This window comes from Martes martes (genome assembly GCF_963455335.1).
Source record: "Martes martes genome assembly, chromosome: 4".
Lineage (NCBI taxonomy): Eukaryota > Metazoa > Chordata > Mammalia > Carnivora > Mustelidae > Martes > Martes martes.
Window position 1 is genome coordinate 145560656 of NC_137891.1, and position 22278 is coordinate 145582933.

The window sequence follows — 22278 nt, forward strand, 5'->3', positions numbered from 1 at the left end:
GAAGACGCCTACACCACAGAGAAATCTCACATACATGCATCCAGTAACTTTAACAGTGTCCACTGCAGCATTACCCTTTTTTGCACATCTTGGAAACAGCCCAAGTGTTCATCCCTATGAATAAGTCAAAATATAAACATATAAGATACTATCTAAATGTTAAAATGAAAGAATTTAAGCCACTTCTATCAAAGTGGCAAAATCTTTAAAGCATATTTAAGAAAATAAGCAAGGTTCAGATGGATGTCTACAGTGGGAAAGCATTTAAACAAAGTTTTAAAACATGCAAAACACTGCTACATGTTTTTTGTGGGTGCAAGCATGTATTAGAAGCAGAAAAACATGCATGGAAATTTAGGCCTGAGTTATTTTTGTGGAATTAGGAAGGAATTCATAGGATAACTTGCTTATATTTATAGTGTTTATTTTTAAAAGAAAATATCTGAAGCAAATATGACAGAATGGCAATATCTCATAAGGCTGGGTGACTGTACGTAAGTTTTGGTTATAATTATGTCTATACTCAACTTCATGCTTGAAATAGTTAATAAGAAAAGAAATAGGAGGGTACTTAAGTGTGACTGGCAGGGAATAAAGTCCAAGCCATAGCATATCAAATAATATGGTGTGACATCGCAAAATTGTAAACTGAATTTTGTTGCTAATCACGGCTGGATGCAAACCCAGATTCAGTACCTTCTTTTCATAACACTTCATGAGAGTAGGCTTTGGAACCTGATGTTTGAGGTTTGAATCTTGACTTAGATACTTAATAACTATTTAAAATTGGGCATCAGTTTTCTCATCTTCAAAGTGGAAAAATGAGATAAAATAGAGGAAATCTTCCCAGACATGAAGACAAACCATGAGAGACTCTTAACACAAGGAAACAAACTGAGGGTTTTTGAAGGGGAGGTGGGAGGGAGAATCGGGTAATTGGGTGATGGGCATGAAAGAAGGCACCGTGATATGATGAGCACCGGGTGTTATATGCAACTAACCAATTACTGAACTCTACATCTGAAACTAATTGTGTACTACTGTATGTTGGCTAATTGAATTTAAAGTTTTAAAATATAGAGGAAATCAACAAAACCAAGAGTTGGCCTTCAAAAAGATCAACAAAACTTGCAAACTTCTAGCTAGATTGATTGAGAAAAAAGAGAAGACTTAAATAACTAAAATCAGAAATGAAAGAGGGGACAGTACTACCAACATTAGAGAAATAAAAACAATTATAAAGCAGAAAAATAGTACCTCCTCATAACAACTATTCTGAGGATGAAATGAGGTCATATTTGTGCAGTGTTCAATATATGCCAAGGCACATAATAAGACGGAAGGCTGGTCTATATTAAGAGCTCCAGGTTCTGATGTAAACAAGCATGAGTTTGAAGTCTATTTTGAAAGCCATGCTTTCTCTCATTTTAGTTGTTTCCAACAATAATCCTACCAGGTTTGTGTTGTTATTATCCAATTTTATATGTAAGAAAACTAAGCCTGACAGAAGTCAAAAACTTGCCCAAGATTTTCCATCTCTTAAAAGAGAGATGAGATTCAAACCAGATCCACCTCCAGAAAAATATAACTGTAACTTAATATACTGGATCTATTTTACTAGTTTTATGAGTAAGCTAAGTTGAATTTATAATCTATCTACAGAAATTTATTCTTTAGCTTTTCTTTTCTTTGAATAGGGAATCAACCAGCCATTGCTGATTAAAACTAATAACAAGTATCTACTTGGAGTATGTATATATAAGCCCAAACATGTAAAATATCTGCCATAATGGGATGTTATTACTAGATAAATATTCCTGCCTTAAGCAGATTCTTGGTCTTGGAATATATTGGAAGATCAGTAGGCTGTGATATTCCATTATGTTGAGTTTCTCTCTCTCCCTCTTTTTTTTTTTTTTTTTTTTTTTTTTTTTAGTTTCACTGTCTTCCCTTGAAAAATGATTATCTCTCTGCTTTCCATCTTCTTCTATCTTCTGTGAATCCAAATGGAACTTAACTTTTATTGGCACCAATTATTTTGAATGAACACTTTTCTTAATGTAATTTTCGTCAAGTCAGTTCCATGTATTAAGTCTTCATTCATTCATTCATCATTCATTCATTCTTTTATGCAGCAGACGTTAAGTGCTGACCATGAACTCATCTCTGGGCTACATTCCTAGGAAATAAGGGTTACTAAGACTAGAGAGAGCCAGAGGTAGAAATGGCAATCCCAGTGCAGTGTGACCTGCAGATTGGAATTGGTGCTGGAGAGCATGGAGTCCCCCATTTAATAGGGGGATGCAGGAGAAATGACACAGAAATGGCGATGTTGCGCCTGAAACTTCTACCTGTACATTTATTTACTGTATAGAAAATAATGCATGATCTTTGTAGAAGACTTGAAAAGCATAAAAACAAGAGAAAAATAACCTATAGTCACTGTTAACAGCTGGTATATTTTTTAAGACCAATTTCTACATGGATGCATTCAAATTTAGTAATTTTATTATATTACACATATTTTCTCATACCCTGAAAATTTTACAAATTATTTTTATATGTGTGTAATATTCTTCCATGTAGAAATACTAATATTCACTTTATCATTCCCATATCAGTTGTTTCCCTCTTACGAATAACATTGTGTTCATAATCTCTGTGCATAAATATTGGCCTGCATAAATGATTGTTTCCTTGAGAAGGAATCCTGAAGGTGAATTACAGATTAAAGGGTATGATCGCTTTTAAGACTCTTGACATTTTCTCCAGTACCCTTTTCTTTACTGATCTCAAGGCAAGAGCCCAAGCCTTTAAGGGAGTCAGATGAATTACAAATTGTAGAAGTTCTTTAAAAATTCCACACACAGTGGGGCGCCTGGGTGGTTCAGTGGGTTAAGCCTATGCCTTGGGCTCCGGTCATGATCTCAGGGTCCTGGGATTGAGCCCTGCATCCAGCTCTCTGCTCAGCAGGGAGCCTGCTTCCCCCTCCCCCTCTACCTGCCTCTCTGCCTACTTGTGATCTCTCTCTCTCTCTCTCTCTCTCTCTCTCTCTGTGTCAAATAAATAAATACAGTCTTTAAAAAATTCCTACACACAGGGCACCAGGGTGGCTCAGTCGGTTGACCTTTAGCTCAGGTTATTATCGCAGAGTCCCAGGATGGAGCCCAGCATCGGGCTCCCTGCTCAGCAGGGAGTCTGCTTCTCCCTCTGGCCCTCCCCCTTCTCGTGCTCTCTCTCTCAAATAAATTAAAAAAAAAAGTTTTTAAAAATTCCTACACACTTCTGTGTACATGTAGATATGCATGTGAATGTATACACACATGTTCCTGAGGAAGAGATGCCCACAGACACACACATATATCCTGATCCTTCGAGAGGCATTCTGTACCCCACTCTTGCGGAGCACTTAAAATGGGCTGTCTTTGTTGATTTCCTTTGTTAGTGGTGGTGCCTTTGTTTTATCCATCTTTGTATATCCAGTGCGTGGTATGGGGTAAGCAGTTAGTAAATGCTTCTTGAATGAAAGGCAGGGAAGGAAAACAAGCCCATTAAATAATTGTTTACTTTCTCAAACATCTTGTTTTATTCGTTTTCAGCATCCAGCAAGACATGGTGGTGAGCCCTGGCTGTAAGTCTTCATGATTGAGCGACTCTTTTGCACAACACAAAGGTAAATATTTGAGACTGGTCGACTTGCTGGTTATTAGGAAAATCTTCCTCTCCGGGAAGACAACTCACAGATGTCTCTGAGTCCAAGTGATGGCTTTTGTGCTTTGTGTTCCTCCTTAAAACCCCCCGGAGTGTTCATGGAGCCTTTGGGAGTAGCTGCCTAGGATGGCTCTTCTCCTGCCTACTTTGTGTTTGCAGTTAGAGAAAGGGAATATTGATTCCCTTTCTTCTTTTCTTTAAGCACCTAGTAAGCGTCATTAGGAGTTTCAAGTTTTCCTGTCTGGATTTTCTGGCTCTCCCAGTAGGTGGTCTCAAATTGGTTTGATTTTAAACACAACTATATTAGCTCTCCTCAAATGCCCACTGTTTTAATATATTTACCAACAGAAGGAACCGTTCTCAGTTGTTGAAACTGAAGTCAAACCGTGTAAGATAAATGTTTCTACATAGAAAACAGACTTGGAGATTTACAAGCTTAAGGAACAAGTATTATTATTTTGAGGTCCTAAACTTTTAAATGATGGCGACACTGAAATCTCTACTTCATACCGGGAGCCAAGAAGGCACAATTGAAAATGCCTATTCCTTTGACAAATTAGAAGCATTCATTGCAGTATCTATTTCTTGTTTACCAGGGATAATGCTGAATGAGTCACAGACTGGGTAGATTGATGTCCCTTCTGACCACTTTTAATTAGCACTGCCTATTAGGATGAACAGACTGTTGCTTTCCTGCCATAGATTCCCCCCCCCAGCCCCCCTTAAATAGAATAGAAATCTTATTCTCCACAAGGTAATATTCATCTCTTCTCCAACCAGACAAGCATAGAAAATTAAACAATGGTCCGTTAAAAAGCCCAGATAATGTATTTATCATTTCCAGTTTATGTGAGTTTGCAAGGCAAATAGGAGTGGGAGCTATTTGTTATGGGACCTTGGGGAACAACGGGGCTCGGGAGGGAGCTGGGATGCAGGAGGATCTGAGACTTGTAAAAATTCATTAAAAATATGAGGTGCTATTGGAGACAGAGGAAATTAATTACTCTCCGGGACTCAAATGTCACTACTCATTTAAGTGACCTGGCGAGGAGGCTGAGAAACCTCTTCCGTGAGGGTTTCTGTAGTGGTGAAGGCTGGGAGCTGGGATTCCTCAGCTGTCAATTTTTGCATTTCCTTGGTGACTTATTGACATGTTAACCTGGCTTGCGCCCCAGCCTCCTCTAATGAGTAGAGTTAAATGAGAAATAGGGGCTGGGATGGGGGGGGGCACTCTCCCCTGTAGTTGGCCAGGTTATGCAGACCAGCTCACCAGGCACATAAGTAGCCTCGGACCTGAGGGAAGCCTGTAATTTACCGCAATGGAGAGAAGAGGCTGATCATTTGCAGCTGGACAGAGTTTGGTCTTTTATTATTGCTTTTCCATCCACAAAGCTATTCTCTGAGGTGGAGTGAATTTGGAAAGACAAATTAAGGTTTTCTACCTAAGGAGGACTGGGGAGCAGTAGCTTCTGAAAACAGTCATCTTTTCTAGATTGCCTGTGTAATAAGTCTCTCTAATGCATTCTGCCTATAGACAGAGGTTGAAAATATATAGATATGTGATGACTTAAAAGTTTAAAATCAGTAAACACTGGGAATAATGGAGTAAAAGCTTTCTCAGATGTGCGCCTTACCTAGACTGGGAATTCAAGATTTTATTCTTGAACTCTGCTACTAACCAGCTGTGAGAGGTGGCACAAACCATCATAATGCTCCAAGCCTCTGTTGTATTATTTATACAATGGGAACAATACTATCCATCTTCTGTGATCGTTAAGGACCCTGTATCCAAAAGAGCTTTGAAGGGTGGAAATACATAGGTGGGCAGTGGCCCTATCACCTATTGGTATGTTTTGTTGTTTTAAAAGTCTTGCATTTTAAACACTGAGGCTGCTCAGTGATCTCTGTTCCTGTGTGGGTCAAAGTTTAAGGGCTCTGCAGGATTTTTTCTGGCTTGTTCATGTGGGGAGAGTGAATCAACAGGCCAAAGAAGAAAGCACTGCTTTGGGAAAAAACTGTTCACATGGTGTTAAAAAAAAAAAAATGTGAAGCATGCTTTGGAGGGAGTTGGAGGCCTGGATGTTCACCTCCGGGAGCAGTCCTAAGTACCATGTTTCCAATTCAAGAAAGTCCTGTCCCTTTGAAGCAAAGACAGATCATGCATTGAAGGTAGTAGAAGAGATGTTTGAAGATTATTCATCTATTCCTAGGAAGGGATGATGAGAAGATAAACGAGGGCAGGGTCAGTGGAGACAGAGAAGAACAGAGAATTTTGAGAGGCCTTGGAAAGGAAGGACTTCGAGGCTTTCTCATAGTTGGGGAGCGTGCACTTTGAAGAGGGAGCAGCACAGTGATTAAGCTGTAGAGGGTTCCCAAGGTGCTTGTAATGTCGTTAATAGAAATATGGGAAAGTGCAGGATATAGTCCTTCTGCTCAAGGAGCTCAGAGAGGTAAACAGGGATGGGGCAGACCAAACAGAAGTCCGGAAGAGCGATGCTGGGGTCAGTGCTGAGAGGGAGGGTGTCTCGGAAGATGAGCAGCCCTGTGCTGGGAGAGCAGGGGTTGGAGGCTGGGCATTGCACCAAGCAGCTGCTCCCAGCCACGAGGAACCAGAGCCGCCCAGCTGCACATTGCAGATGCTGGTTTGAGAGCAGCACACTCAGCAACCTGAGTTTTGCACCCTGGCATGCCCTCAGTGATTTTCCAAGGCTTCTGTGCTGTTGTTGTCTCCTGGAAGTGGACTTGAGGGACTGTCTGCCTATTCTCATTAGCCAGCCCTGTAGTGATCTATCCAGAGCATGCACAGAAGATATCCCCAGGGACCCAACTCTGAATAATTGCTACAACTACTGTCCCCATTCCTTGGTGTTCTTTGGAGCTTTTATGTCACTTACCTTTTAAAATTGCTTTAAAGCTACCAATTGACATAACTGAACTATTGGCTCACTATTTATTGTGTTAACTACATGTGTCCATTTGATTCATTTCTAGCCATCATGTCATCATAGTGAGATAGTAATATGACAGGAAAATTTTTTTCACACCGGTCTCCCTCCCTTTTACCTTCCTTTGTGAATTCATCTCTTTGGTGCCTCCTATTTGCCCCCTTGTTTGTTTCATTTTCTCAGATTGTATTTACACTTCTACTTTTCCTCTTCTGATAAAAGAGCACATCCTTCAACTCAGTTGGACATAGGAGATCCTTGATACGGGGTGAGGGGTGGTTCGGTTGTAAAAACTTGGAACGTTTTCTTAACCACATGGCAGCTTTCTGTATCTGGTATTTTTGCTGGTGGTCATGTTGCTGGTGGTCATGTTTGCTGAATGTCTTAGATTGGAATTCTCTGTTCCAACACATAATAGCTATCAAACATCAAGCAAATCCATTTCTTTAGGCTTGAATTTTCACATTAGTAAAATTACAGTGAATTATAGTAATAATACTTTCATACAAGATTGTTAAAAGAATTTAATGAGAAAGTGAATGAGAGAGAGTCTGGCACATTATAGATTACCAGTGAATGTTAGCTGCCATTGCTTATAATAACATATAAGGATATATATATATCCTTGAAATGTAAGAAGCAGATGTGTTGATCTTTGGCAACAAGGAAGGGAGACGCTAGAAAGACACCCTCCCATTCTTTGGCTGGGCTTAGAACATGGAAATCCCTAGTGATGTAGGCACTGAAAGCAGCCAAGTGTGTGGGTGCACAGGAAGTCTTCCCCGGCCAGACAGTGACCTGGGTACTGAACACTGAGCTTCTGCTGGGCATCTGGAGAGCATCTAAGTCAACCCTGCCTCAGATACAATATTCCTTCCAGATAGTACGGCAGTTTGTAATATGCCAGCATGTCTCCCTTGAATTACCTCACTCAGAATTCAGTTTCCTGTATGTTTCCAGTTAGGGTGGAACACGGGGGAGGTTCTTGGGAGACTGGAGGATAGAAGGGAGCGGCAGCCGCTCTGCAGCTCACGTGTTGTTGCTGACCCGCTGACTCCCCTGGTCGGCACAAAGCTGCATGTGGGTCCACGGCTGCTCTCCCTTTCCTCTGATCCTTCTCCAGCTTCTCCAACTCCTCATCCAGATGTGTGTTCAGCTCCTGGAGAAAAGGCCCCAGCTGCAGCAGCTCACCCACACTGGCAAGCTGGGAAGCCGTGAAAGTCAAGGTTGCAGTTAGTTTTCATGGAGTCTCAGTGCATGCTTATGGGTGCCCGGCTGCTCCTGCTTCTCCCCATTATTTATGTCCATCTTTCCTTCCTAACAGCCTGCCCAGTGGACTTCAATCAGACATGATTCAACAGACATATAGACCACTTAACCAGTTCCCACAATTGCTTAAGGTCAAATTCCTCTTTAAGTAAACAATACATATTTATTTGTGTGTGTGTGTGTGTATAATATATATATTATATATAACATATATAATGTATATATATTATTTTAAATAGTATATATTTATGTGTGTGTGTGTGTGTGTGTGTGTGTATGTGTGTATATATATACACTGTTTATCAGAGGAACAGAACCAAGCACTAGAAGATTCTATACAGGTTTGGGTATGTGTATATATCTACCAGGCCTTCTGCCTCTGTGGTTGATCTCCACCTGATACAGCAGCTCATAAGCTTTTCATAATGGAGAACTCTCCACTCCACAGAACAGTCCATTCCTGTCCTACCTCCCAGCCACCATTCCTCTCTCTGTGATACGACACACACACAAAACTAAATTTGTAAGCCAAAAATGTTGTTTTTCAGCCCAGGATGTACCTCACTTTCTCCTTGGGATTTCTGCACCTCTCAACCCAAAATGTGTGCATAAACTCATGGCTGTGACCTCACCCACTGAAATTTTTCCTCTCTGGTTTCTCACCTTTGGAAGCTTCAGAATTGGACTCTCCATGCAATTAACCCTATAAATACGAATATACTAGAGAGACTCTCCTAGCCATTCCATTTCCTCAGACCCACCTCCTCTTCATCCCCCTCATGCCTGGTGAGACAGTCCCTTGATTCTGAGTGTTTACAAGGCATCGTGTGGTATAGTGGGAGGGAAGCACAGAATTTAGAGTCGAAACACCTGTGCTTGTCTTCTGCCACCACAGACGGCTTGACTGTGTCTTCTCGTTATGTAGCTTCTGAGGGCCTCAGTTTCTTCAGCTGTAAAATAGGTTTACTAATAGCTGACCTACCTGTTCTCGGCCCCCCTGTGAAGCCAGTGATCCCTGACCAGCTCTGGATGTTTGAAGCCCTCTGTTCTGGATATCTGTTTCCCCATTCTCAGATTAATTCGCACCTAGGTTAGGGAAATGCCGATTATGATCAGATGTTGAAACTTAGAATTCGTAAGACAGTAGCAATCAGAACACTCATATTTTTCAATGAAAATAAATACCTTGAAAGAGTTGTAACCTAAATTTTTATTCTATTCAGAGTCTACCGTGGTAACTTTTTGCCTAAATTGTTTCTCGAAGATTTAGGTTGAAGCACTTGAGTGAATAGTGGTTCCTTTAAAGATGGGTATATAGATCAAAATCACTTATAAAAAATATTACAGAACTGACCAAAAAGAGCAGAACACCTAAATAGGAAAGAACGACTAAAAATTTCTCCTGTTTGAACCAGAGTTTAAAACTAATAAAAATCTAACACTAAAAGTAGAACAGGACAGAACAATTATCGAGATGACTACAAAAAGGAGCTCACAGTTATAATGAAGCGAGTTTTTAAAAAAGCGATACAACTAAGTGATGAAATCAAGAACATACAAATGAAACTGTTATGAACAGATAACATAGATGTCCATCCAAAGAAAGAGCCTCTCCATCCTCCCTGGCAGAGAAGGCTTTCCATGTAAGTAGTACAGAGGACTCTGGGACCATCCTATTTTTTTTTTTTTTTAAGATTTTATTTATATTTGAGAGAGACAGAGAGCTCGAGAGGGGAGAAGGTCAGAGGGAGAAGCAGACTCCCCGCGGAACTAGGAGCCCGATGTGGGACTCGATCCCAGGACTACAGGATCATGACCTGAGGTGAAGGCAGTTGATTAACCAACTAAGCCACCCAGGCGCCCCTGGGGCCATCCTGTTCTTAAGTGTGGCATGGGCAACCAATTATGAGCTCACAAACCTGGTTAGAAAAGTCTCTGTAATTGGCAGGTATATGACTGCCATATAAAGATGTGGAGATGAGTGTGACAGCTGAAAGCCACGTTTGTGGCCAGCACTCACCCTGCTCCCCTGCACACACATATCATTGAAGAACAGCCGAAGTTGAAGAAATAGCAGTGTTACCCTCCCCCTCGCTGCGTGTGTGCACGTGCACACATATGCACACTCACGCACGCACACCCTGCCTTCTCACAAGGATCAAGGTCATGCTATAGCGCCATGACTGGCACGTGGTGGGTCCTCAAGAAGGTGTTTGTTGGAAGGGTGCGTGTATTAATGAATTGCCAAGGAACTCATGGGGAAAGTTTAGAAATATCAGTAGACATTATGACAGCATCCTGGACAAAATGAAATGGAGGAAAAAAAATGCCCAGGAGAATTACTTTACTGGAGATTTAACATGTTGATGTTCATAACACCTCACCTGCCAAAGGTATCCTCTTCAAAATGAATGAAGCCACAGAACAGGATTAAATTGGCACAGCTGGAGGAGGTCTGCCTGCATGTGAAGAGCTGAATGTTATCTCCAGGCAACGAAGGGAGTTGGAACATGAGGGTTCTTATTTTTAGTGTTGGGGAGAAAATGAATTTGAACCAGAAGACACCAAGGATTGATAAGAGAAGATCGGGGCTTGAGGGAGGAAGTGGATATGGAACAAGCTCAGACCAAGAGGGCGAAGTAAAGAATGAGAGTAGAGGGAGGCCTGTGGGAGGGGATCTTGCTAGTTCAGAGCAGCACAAGAAAACCTAATGAGGTCCGCCAGGGGATCTGGTCAACTCAGGCCCCCATTGCTTGGGACAGGCTACCTCAGAGTAGACACTTAAGGTTAGGGAGTCACTTTGCCACGGGTGTAGAAGACCAGCAACAATCCTGTGTGGACATGTCTGCATCCTCTCCTCTGCAGAGTGGGGAAATTCTTTATGAAATCACTTAACGTGGTGTACATACTCGTCTGTTTGCATTCTTCTCTTACTCTTTGTGTTCTATGGTGCCAGGTCCATGGATTTTTGGATTTTTTATTTTTTCCAAACCTTTATTTCTAGCCTCTAACTCTAAGAATTAAAAAAGAAATCACCGAACCTAGACCTGTCTGGCTGAAATCTGTGATCTGCCCACTTATTCCCATAAGCTTCTGAGGCTGCAATTGAACAGACACTCCCTAAAGATTTCTTGGAGAGAAGAAGGGGTGATAGATAATGATAATAACGTAGAGAAGAAAATTAGGGTACAGACTTTCACAAGATCTCTTCTGAGCAGATGGTAGACAAATGGGCCTGACACACGTATTCTTCAGATATCATTCAGGGTGGACTGAACCGCAGAGAGGGACCTGGGAGAGGGTTACACCACTCAAGTTTGGGATACATCCACAGGGAAGCTGGACCATAGCCAGAGTGTAAGGATGTCAATATGTCAGGAGAGGGAATGAGACCGAGTCTTAGGTGAAGCAGAAAACCCTGCTGGCTTACTCTTCTGCAGTGAACTCCCCCTTCCCCATCTACCCTGCCTCTCTCCTCAGGCCTCATGTTGCTACTTTTGCCCCTGTAGCAACCTTAGAATAAATTCTTCTCACATCTAGGGACAAGAAAACTAAAATTCACATTCAGAGTTTTGCAAAACCCACAAATGCTGGGAATGAATCTGAATGCAAGTCATCAGGATTAACCTACGTGGGTACCAAATATTGTGAGCGTGTCTGAATTTGCTGCAAGATGATTCTCTCCAAGGAAATTTCTACAGGAATTTTATTTGACAGCCAATTTTGTTGAGGCCAAGCATGTATCTTCCTGTGAACATTACCGGGGGAAATAAAAAGACCATCCAGAGCTTGTGTGCCCCTAGATTTTTCACCTTTCTGTGTTTAACACGCTGCTTTAATGTTCCTGAAATGCGGGTGTCTTTATTTATCAGCGTCTCTTAGCTGGAGACACTAGTTCTGGGTGTCCCATTGAAGGTAATGTTTCCAGATGGCTTACAAATTAGGTTCAATAAAATGTAGTCATTCTTCTCTTTTAGTGACTTCTTGGTGCTGAACCTATTTGACTTACCTAACATCCTATTTGAGTTGTTAAATCCTAAACATGGATTGATTAGAACAGGGGAATAGGCTCTTGGGTTAATGTATTGGGCTTTCTGAAGTGAATAAAAGAACCACTTTGGAACTAAAAGCCTGACTTAATGTTCACTTCGCCACTTGTCTGTGTTGACTCGGTTTCCTGTCTCCCTCCTCTCTTGCTCCTGCAGCCACAATCCCCTCACCTGCAAAGATGGGAGTCAGGGGTGACTGTGACAGGCAAGTGGTAATATACAGGGAAAATATTTGGTAAAGTATAAAGAGTTATAGAAATGTAAGTTGGTATCGTACAGTTAAATGAAAGAACATGAAGAAGAGGGGATTACGTTCCAGGGAACATATTCCTTCATTTAGAAATTTTAAGAAAGAAAATTGGCATCAGGACATTCTAGGACTAGAAGGGATCTCAGAGATTATCTGCTTCGGTTTCCTTTTTGACAAACAAGGAACTCGAGTCTCCCATGAGGTGGTAACGTGTGTTAAAGCACACAGCAAATGCTACGCAGAGCGGAGCCTGAAACTCATGTGACTTGCTTCTCCATTCTTCTCCTTCTGCCCATGCACTGCTACTCCTTCCCTTCTCGTGCCTCTGCAGACTCTACTGTGGCCCTTCATGGAATGACTCAAACCAAGAATGTCAGACCTCACGTGCCAGGGAGAAAACCCATACCCGCCATCCCAATCTTTTCCAGTGTATCTATGGGGACTTTCTTTTAGCTGCAATTAGGAGAATGAATGTTGTAGGCTTTGGAATGGTGGCCTATCCAAAGTGATTTCTGGTGGACTTTGCAGAGTTTATCCTTTTGGCACTGAAGGGAATATTGAAAGTTCCTGTCAATACTGTCTCTGAAACATACAGAAACATTTCCTTCCCTCTCCAGCGCATTATACCCTAAGCTCCCCAAGGGCAGGGATCTCTCTGTCTCCCCTTCTGCAATACTTCCCCAGTGCCTAGCACAATACCTGGCTCAGAGCAGATGCTCAGAAGGTAGTCGATCAATGAAAGCACGACTCCCAGCTGCCATTGCCTTTGCCCAAGGTCACATTGTCTTATGAGCATGGTTAAGTCCTCAGCCTTTAGTCTCACTCCTTCCAGACCCTCTTTTGCATCATTCTCTGAGTATCCTGCTAACTACCGAGATAAAAAGGGCACTCCTCTGCTGAAAACTAATGGCTCCCCTTTGCCAAGTGGAATTGGAAAAGTGCCTTAATGGAGACTTCAAATGTCTTCATAATCTAGCCCTATCCTAACCTCCCAAATTCATCTGCAGAATCTTCTCTCTCTGCCATTCTCACCTTTGAGCATACGCACGCATGCATGCACGTGCTATTATTTTCTCCTACCTGGAATGCCCTATCCTGCCCTTTACATGTCGTAGATGCCTACCTATTCTTCAGATCCCTTCAAGAGGCCCATTCCCTACCTGTTTCGGTGTCTTCCTCAGTGACTACGCAGATTACTCCGGAGCATGAGCTGTATCTTTAATCTCTGTGGATTAGAAAAATAGGAGACGGTCCCACACTGTTGCCCCTCACTTCAGCACAGCAGATTATGGAGATGAGGTCAAAACTGAGCTGAGTTGTAATGAGAACAGTATTTGACCCAAACTGAGAGCACCAAGGAAAGAATGGCCTGTGTGCCAGAGTCTGGAGCAGAGTTGTGGTTGGGTCACCCTCTCAGAGGACATGCTTTCTTAGCAGGTCCCAGCCACATCTCTGACACCCCTCACCCAGGACTGCGGGAAACCTGTACTGCATGAAAAGAAAAGTATATGAACAGTGAGTTTTATCTCCTCATTCAACTCTAATAAAGTTATCACACACGATAGATGGTTTTTATTATGAAAAGTAACAAAAATGTCATGCTTTTCGTAAGTAACTTTTGGCTTGTTTATATGTTCATTAGTTTTAATTTTAAAACTAATCTAAACATATATTACATGACATTTAGAAGTAGGAAAAAACAAACAAAAAATTACCAGGATCCATCATTTGAGTGTGTTCCTCCTAATCTTTAAGTAGACATATTTTATGTGACTCCTGTCAGATTATACGTATAAAGCCTGGTTTGTTTGTTTCACTAATATCATAAGCATTTCTTATGGTGCAAGATATTGTTCATGTCAATCACTTTAAATGACTGAGTAATATTCCACTGAGTGAATGGACTATTATGGGATGGAGCCATCATCATTCATTTAGTCATTCCCATATTGCTGAAGGTTGATTTCCTTGCAGTATTTCACTTTTGTTGGTAAGACATGAAGATTCCTTCATACACAAAAATCTCCCCCTCTTTGGGGTTATTTCCTTAAATGACTCTGACACCCATTAGTCATTTGCAAACACTTCCCCCGTTAAAACAATTCAGTAGCCCCTCCCATCCACCTCCCTCCAAGGTGGAATTTAACCCTTTGTTGCATAAGGAGGAATTTGAAGACAGAGGGATCTGAAGTCCCAGCATCCTGTGTGGACCACCCCTGCATCTCCCGGTATCCCCAACCCCTTATCTGCCTGTTGTTCTAACACACACCAACCTGCTCTTTCCTCTCCGTGCCAATAGTCACCCTGGCCTGCAACTGTGCACACCCTGCATATACCAACCTTCTGCCTCCAACCCATACCAGATGACACCTCCTCTAGGAAGCCTTTGTGAGGTCGTTTAGGCCCCCCTTCCCCGGGATTCCAAGATTCCCTGTGCATGTCTCTGTCCTCACCCTTATCACACTGTGTTGAAAATGCATGACTCACTGAAGCTGTTGAAGCTCTTTCATTGTTTCCCTAGTTACTAGCACAGTACTCAACACATAGTTAAGTGTGGAATAGCTGATAAGTAAACCTAGCAATAGATTTGGCAACTGGGACATCCCTGTAATTTATGGAAAGAGTGAAATACTCCATTTGCAGAGAACTGACAGAGAATAGATATCTCCTCTTATCCCATTTTTTTAAAGATTTATTTATTTATGGGGGCGCCTGGGTGGCTCGGTGGGTTAAGGCCTCTGCCTTCGGCTCGGGTCGTGGTCTCAGGGTCCTGGGATCGAGCCCCGAATCGGGCTCTCTGCTCAGCGCCTTTTTCCTCCTCTCTCTCTGCCTGCCTTTCTGCCTACTTGTGATCTCTGCCTGTCAAATAAATAAATAAAATCTTTAAAAAAATTTATTTATTTATGTATTTATTGAGATAGAGAGAGCACGCAGAGAGGGAGAGGGAGAAGCAGAATCCCCACTGAGCAAGGAGCCTAATGCGTGGCTTGATTCCAGGACCCTGAAATCATGACCTGAGCCGAAGGCAGATACTTAACCAACTGAACCACCCAGGGGCCCCCTCTTATCCTGTTTTATAATGACATGATATGTTACTAGTAAATTACAGAGGAGAAAGACTATAAGTGGGATTGCTGTAAAGACAATGAATACTGAAAGATACTAAACCCCAACTCACTTATGCATATCCTTATAAATATTTAACATTTTATTATTTAGAAATTTTATCATGCTATCTCAGGGTTTCAAATGCCATCCATATGCTAATGTTTTCCACATTTCTATCTCCAACCCTCTCAGTCTCCTGAACTTAGGACTCATGATTCCATCCGCACTCCCTAACATTTCCACTGAATGTTGGCTAGGCAACTCCAACTTGAAGAATAATCAAACTCTGTTTATCCACGCCAGCTACTCCTTCCACAGCCTTCCCCATCTTAGTGCATGACAATTCTGGTCTCCTAGGTACTTGGCCAAAAACCCTAGAGTCCCCATTGACACTATCTTCCCCCCACCCCCCACCCCCACTTTCTTTCCTACTCCATATCCCATCCACCAGCACGCTGCAGTGGCTCAACATTCCAACTCCATTCAGAACTGAGCCCCTTCTCACCATTCTCTACTGCTACCACCCTGGTCTGAGCAGCTACCCTGATTTTCCTGGATTCTTTTAATAACCTCCTACCTCATTGCCTCTTAGGTTCCAACCTTGCCCTCCTATTTAACACACCCAAGCAAAAGTGTCCTTTTAAACATCTGTCCTTACTTAGGGCCTTCTAATGGCTGCCTTTCTCGAAGTCTTTGCATGGTGTTTAGTTTCCTGAGGCTGCCATAACAAAATACCTCAGACCGAGTGGCTCAAACAACAGACATTTATTTTCTCGCAGCTCTAGAGGTGAGAAGATCCAAGATCAAGGTGCTCTCTTCCTGGCTTGCAGCTGGCTGCCTTCTCCCTGTGTCCTCACAGGGCACTTCCTCTCTGTACATACAGATAGCTCTTCCTATAAGGACACCAGTCCTATTGGATTAGGGCCCAACCCTCATGACCTCATTTAACCTTAATTACCTCCAGCAAGGCCCTATCTCCTAATATCATCACATTGGGCATTGCAGTTTTCATGTACAAATTTGAGGGGACACAACTTGTTCCCTACCACATGGCCTATAAATTCCCATGTCTATCCAGGGCATACTCACCCCACCTCCCTCAGTTGCTCTAGTCAAACTGGGCTCCTTACAGAGTCTTGGACACCCCCCTGACATGCTCCTTTCCCAGATGTATTAGACTGATTGTTCACCACACCTGGACTGTCCTCCAGACACCTGCCTGACTCCCCCTGTGTGTCTTTCACGTCTCTGTCCAAGTGAAGCCCATTATTGGCTATTTCTTCCTTGACCATTTTTACGAAATGGCACAGCTGTTTCACCTCAGCCCTGTCCTCTTCACCTGGCCTTTCTTCTCCCTACAGCTTTCCATCACCTGACTTCATGTGCTTGTTTGCATACTCGTCTGTCCTTCCTCCATTCTAGCAGCAGAAATATAAGCTCCGTGAGGACAGGAATTTTTCCCTTATTTGTTTCCAAATGTTCTACTGGTGCTCGGAACAGGCTGGGCACATAAAAGATGCACAATTCTTGTTGGGTGAGGGAACGGATGAATAGAAATTTTGTTCACATTCATTATTTTCTTTCAGCCTCAAACAAAACCTGAAGAGAATGGGAGAGATACTTGTTTTCTTTTCACAGATGAGGAAAACTAGTATTCGTTAGGAGTTAGATTTCGTATATGTAGTGATCATTTCTTTTTTTTTTCTTATTTATTTATTTATTTATTTATTTATTTGACAGAGAGAGATCACAAGTAGGCAGAGAGGCAGGCAGAGAGAGGGGGGAAGCAGGCTCCCTGCTGAGCAGAGAGCCTGATGCGGGACTCGATCCCAGGACCCTGAGATCATGATCTGAGCCGAAGGCAGAAGCTGAGCTGAAGGCAGAAGCTTAACCCACTGAGCCACCCAGGCGCCCTGTAGTGATCAGTTCATTTGGCAAGCACTTAATATTGCCAAGGGATAGGCATACTATCATACTTGCTTTCATTTCATCCTTGGATTAATCCTAAAAGACTATATATTATTATCCCTATTTTAACACAATTACGCCTTAGAAAGTTTCAATAACTTGCCCAAGGGAACCACTGCTAAGTGACAGCCAAGATATGAACCCTAATCTTACTTCAAAGAGCTTGTTTTTATCTCTTATTATAGTTCATATCCTTGTAGCACAAGACCGGGTACCAGGTACTGTGCTAACTGTGATGTATGGACCACTATTATCTTCACTTTGCAGATGAGATAACCAAAGCTCTTGTTAACTTGTCCAGGGTCACACCCTACTGACCTAAAAGTCTGACTGTCAACAGCTAGGCCTCTCCCTCAAAGAGCTGGTGTTGGGCTGGGCACTCCTTACTTTCCCTTTCTCTGCCTTTAAACACAAACTGCCTCAATTAGCCCCAGGTCCAAGATGTCCTGAGACACATCTTAAGTTTATTTACAATTCTGATCTCAGTAGACCCTTGTGAGACAGAAAGCTTTGCCTGATAAAGCAAATTAATATGTTGATTAAAAATATTGACAACTGGTATATGGCCTAATCATTTTTAAAAGAAAGCATCATCTCAGGACACCTGGGTGGCTCAGTCGGTTCGGCATCTGACTCTTGATTTTGGCTCAGACCATGACCTCCGGGTCGTGGTATCTGTGCTCAGCAAGGAGTCTGCTTGGGATTCTCTCTCTCTCTCTCCCTCTGTCCTTCTCCCAACTCTTCTGTGTGTACTCTCTCTCTCTCTCTCAAATAAATAAGTCTTAAAAAAAAAAAAAAGCATTAACTCGATTAGTCTCTTCCAGATGCTCTGTACTCTGCTGCTCTGTACCTATTCTCTTCCTTCTTAGATACCTGGTAAAATGTATATGTGATTCACACAACCTCTCTCGCTGCCTCTAATGGCACAGCTTAGGTCAATAGTGGAGAAGGATAATTGAATCTCTTTTTCAGACTTTTATCGGTAGACCATATTCTGGGCACATATTATTAGAATTGTGAGAATCAGACATTTCTTTCAAGTGGAGCGTTGGGCTGCACTAGAAAGATTATTAGGAGACATTACAATGCCAGCCTTAGAAATATATAGGGCACCTAGATTCCTTGCTCTGTCCCTCCCCTCCCAGCACAAAGCCTATTCAAACCCCTTTCCAGGATCAGGCTTCTTCGCTCAACCCATCCTGTGTAGCCTGCCCTTGCTGCACACTGCCTCTCTGGTCCTGGGCCATTGGTTCTCCAAGTATGGTCCTGGGACCCGTGGTATCAGTGTCACCCGGGACTGGGATCGTTAATGACAGTTGCAAATTCTCAGGCTCTGCCCGAGACCCGCTAGTCCAGAAACTCTGAGGGTGGCGCCCAGCACTGCACCTGTTTTTACAGGCCCTCCAGGTAATTCTGATGCAGGCTCAGGTTGGACAGCCCCTGTATTAGGAAAGTGTCACTTCTCCATCCCATCCCATCCCATCCCTAGGCTGGCCCTTGCCTCCCAAGGACACGGCTGCTCTAGATCTTGTTCCTTGGCTGCAACCACAACAGAAGAGGCCAAGAATTTGGGGGACTCAGTTCCCGGCATGCGTGGTACACAGTTTTGAGCCTGGTTTAGGGAGTAGTATTTTAAACCGTAAAACATACAGATAAGGCACCTTTACTGAGTCACTGCCGTCTGCTGTAGGAAAAGCTTATGACTAACCTTTCCTATTTGATCATCTCTCTACTCTATCTAACAGACCCTCATAATAAGCATTGTTTAGTCAAATATATTCTATTTGCTTTAGTTTTTAAAGAATGATTCACGAAATACATTTAAAACAAAGAGACCACAACTCCTGTTGAAAAACAGCAATCCCCTACGTTCTACACACCCACTGCTCTGAAACCCATCATTTTAGCTTCTTCTGCTGCAACTTAACTCCATATTTCTAAATAGCACACCTCTGTTGCTGTTGATTTCAGGCATTACCTCTCGGCTTCCTCTTCCTGTAATTAAGAATTCATTTTCCTTTCTGTCACCCCCTCATCCAGGTTTCCTCTCCACTCTTTTAGCTCTGCCCCCACCTTCCTCTGCCTCTCACTTCCAGGTACTGACTCCCCTGCGTGAATGGGTGAGTATTGCTGGCATTCGAGCCCCCTACCCATCCCACCCTAGACACTTGGGTCTTAACTTCCTCCATTCTGCTAAATACCCACCACCCCTCCTTTTCCGTCCAGACTCCTAGAATACACTGAAATCTCCCCTCTGCTGTGCCAATCCCATGTTAGACCAGAAGCCCCTCATGCTAAACTCACACCAAGTTATGCATAAACACCATTAGGAGAAGATTAACTTGGCCAGGCCTTTTTTTTTTAAATAACAGTTTATTTTTAGTAACTTGCCTGCTAATAATTTATACTAGAGTAGTATGACATTTTATATTTTTATAAATTAATGTTGTCAACTAATATTTGGTATTATGATTATAAAATTCTGTTTTTAAAATGCCAGTGAAATGCTATAATTTTTAAAACTCATTTTACCGGGGCGCCTGGGTGGCTCAGTGGGTTAAAGCCTCTGCCTTCGAATCGGGTCATGATCCCAGGGTCCTGGGATGGAGCCCCGCATTGGGCTCTCTGCTCAGCAGGGAGCCTGCTTCCCCCCTCTCTCTCTGCCTGCCTCTCTGCCTACTTGTGATCTCTCTCTCTGTGTCAAATAAATAAATAAAATCTTTAAAAAAATAAACTCATTTTACCACTCTTTCACTTGGGACAGGCTGAGTTCTTGGGTTTAAGATGATAATCCCAATAATCACTTTGCTTGAGAGGCATATAGCATCCTGAACTCTTACTATGTACTAGGGCTGATTCTAAACCCTTGACATGCATTAATCACATAAGTCTCTTTACCGTTGTGTGAGTTCAATGTGCCCTGCTCTCATTGTACAGATGAGAAAATTGAGTCACACGAGGTTAAATGATTTGTGCTGAGTTCCACAGCTGTGCAGCCCTTCATTTAACCACTCTTACAACAATTCCTAGTGTGTAATGTGGAGCCCTTGGGAGTGACCTGATATTTCATCCTTATAGCAGATCTGCAATTTAGGTAGAGCAGGTGACTGCCCCCCTATTTCCCATATATTTTCAGGCCATCATCTCCTATCCCTGCAAGTTGTCCCCTTAGAAGTCCATAGTGGAATATTTGTTGTACCTGACGTCACACTGTCCCAATTCCCTGATCAATAAGTCTGACAGCTCCCCTGATGCCACTCTCTGAGTATGGCCTACCTGAAGGCCCCATATCCTGCTAAGATTAAGCAGGGAAGGTACCAGTCTTGAGTGAGAGAAAAGTCAAACCCCTTGGCTTCTGCCAATTCGGGCCGATGACCCCCTCCTTTGAGTTCCAGTACATTTCCCAGCCTAATGTCATATTAATTTCAGAATGGCTAACTCCATTTTAGTGATTACAATGCTTCAGCAAGATCATAATTCTGTTATTTCAGTATTTATTTTACATACTATCAATATTTTATTTTGAAAGTCCCCAGAATTTATAAAATAAAAAGCTCAAAGAAACAAAATTATTTAGTACACTTTAAATACCAAAACATATAAATACGTTACAAACATTGGGGAAAATGTAAATTTACAAAAGATAAACATTCCAGCTGTAATATAAATTATTGGCAAATAAAAACTCATTAAGATAAATATTCAAAATAGAAACTAAAAAGCATATAACTTGGGAAAACCTAATCAGTTATGGAAGTTGAAAAGGAAAATATTGTTTGCTCTTTTTAAATATGCGCTAGTTAAAAAATAAAGTGGGTCAATGACCTCATTGGGTTGAAAACATATTTTGGTGCAAGCTTCTCTTGCTGAAAAACCTCTTTCTGGTGATCTTCTGACTAGTCAGAAGCGTGGTGAAGGAGATACTTAGGGCCTAACCCTAAATACTTTAATCCAAGTTTCATCTTCCAATAATTATATCTCTCATGTGATATTTACGGAGGAATTCTTATTTGAACAACTCCCCTGCCTACCCCAACAAAGGCCAGGTTCTGTGTCAATCAGGACCTACCTGACCCCTGCCAGCCCTGCCCCTGCCAAAGCCAACAGTTGATTTGTCTTCCTCTTCTGCATATTCATTGTAGATATTTGGTAAATCCGATGCAGGAGGACCTGTGCTCATTTCCATACCGTCACATTCATATTCTACTTTTCAGAAATGCTTTTCTTTGAAGTGCAATAATAATTATTCCTTCAATAGGAGCCTTGCAAGACCACAATGTAGTTGCTTATTGCTATTCACACAGGCCTGGAGCTGTCTAGACTTGTCTTTTTGCAGAATTTGAATAATTGAACCATGGATCTCGCGCTCCAGATATTAATAACTCAAATTTCAGATTTTTTAAATTAAAATAGCACACCAACAAATAACATAGATATTTCCATACGTAAAAATAGCACAGTATACTACCGTCATACCACGATCTGGTATTCACTGCTTGCTCCTTACATGGACTACCCCTCATGCTTGGAGGCTAGGGCTCCACTGTCCAAATGGGGGAAATGGTGCTCCAGGAAGTGAAGTGGTGAGACTGAGGTCAGACAGCTGGCAAGTGCTGGCCCTGACATTTGAACTCAGTTGTTTGGACTCCCAAGTCAGAGTACCCCCTACCGTCTCTGCTTCAGTTAAGTCACCCAGTCCCTTTTATATAAATAGACTCCTTATTATCTGTCCTTTGGGTGAAACAATTGACCTACGTTTTCTCCCTGCAGAAACACTTAGCTCTAAGAGGCAATTTTCTGAGGTGAGCACTGCTGAACACCAGAATGGGCCCTTGTGGCAGGTGATAAAGTTTCCTCTTCTGTCATTCTCAAAAATAACCAAGGAGAGGAGTTTTGAAATTTACACAAGTTCCAGATGACTCTCTCGAGGTCTTCCCACTCTAGGATTTGTGTGGGTCTATGAAAATTAAGACAGTTT

The 22278-nt window shown here is 42.2% G+C and overlaps 1 pseudogene across 1 annotated transcript in view; it reads right to left on the reverse strand.

The window, feature by feature from the left end:
- LOC308341695 (pumilio homolog 3-like) overlaps nucleotides 1-21486 on the reverse strand; it is a 37175-nt pseudogene extending 15689 nt beyond the window's left edge. The window contains exons 1-2 of the transcript in view: nucleotides 21370-21486; nucleotides 7690-7860 (exon numbers count right to left, since the gene is read on the reverse strand). The product of the transcript in view is annotated as a pumilio homolog 3-like (transcript). The remainder of the gene's footprint in view (nucleotides 1-7689; nucleotides 7861-21369) is intronic.
- Nucleotides 21487-22278: the final 792 nt, after the last annotated feature.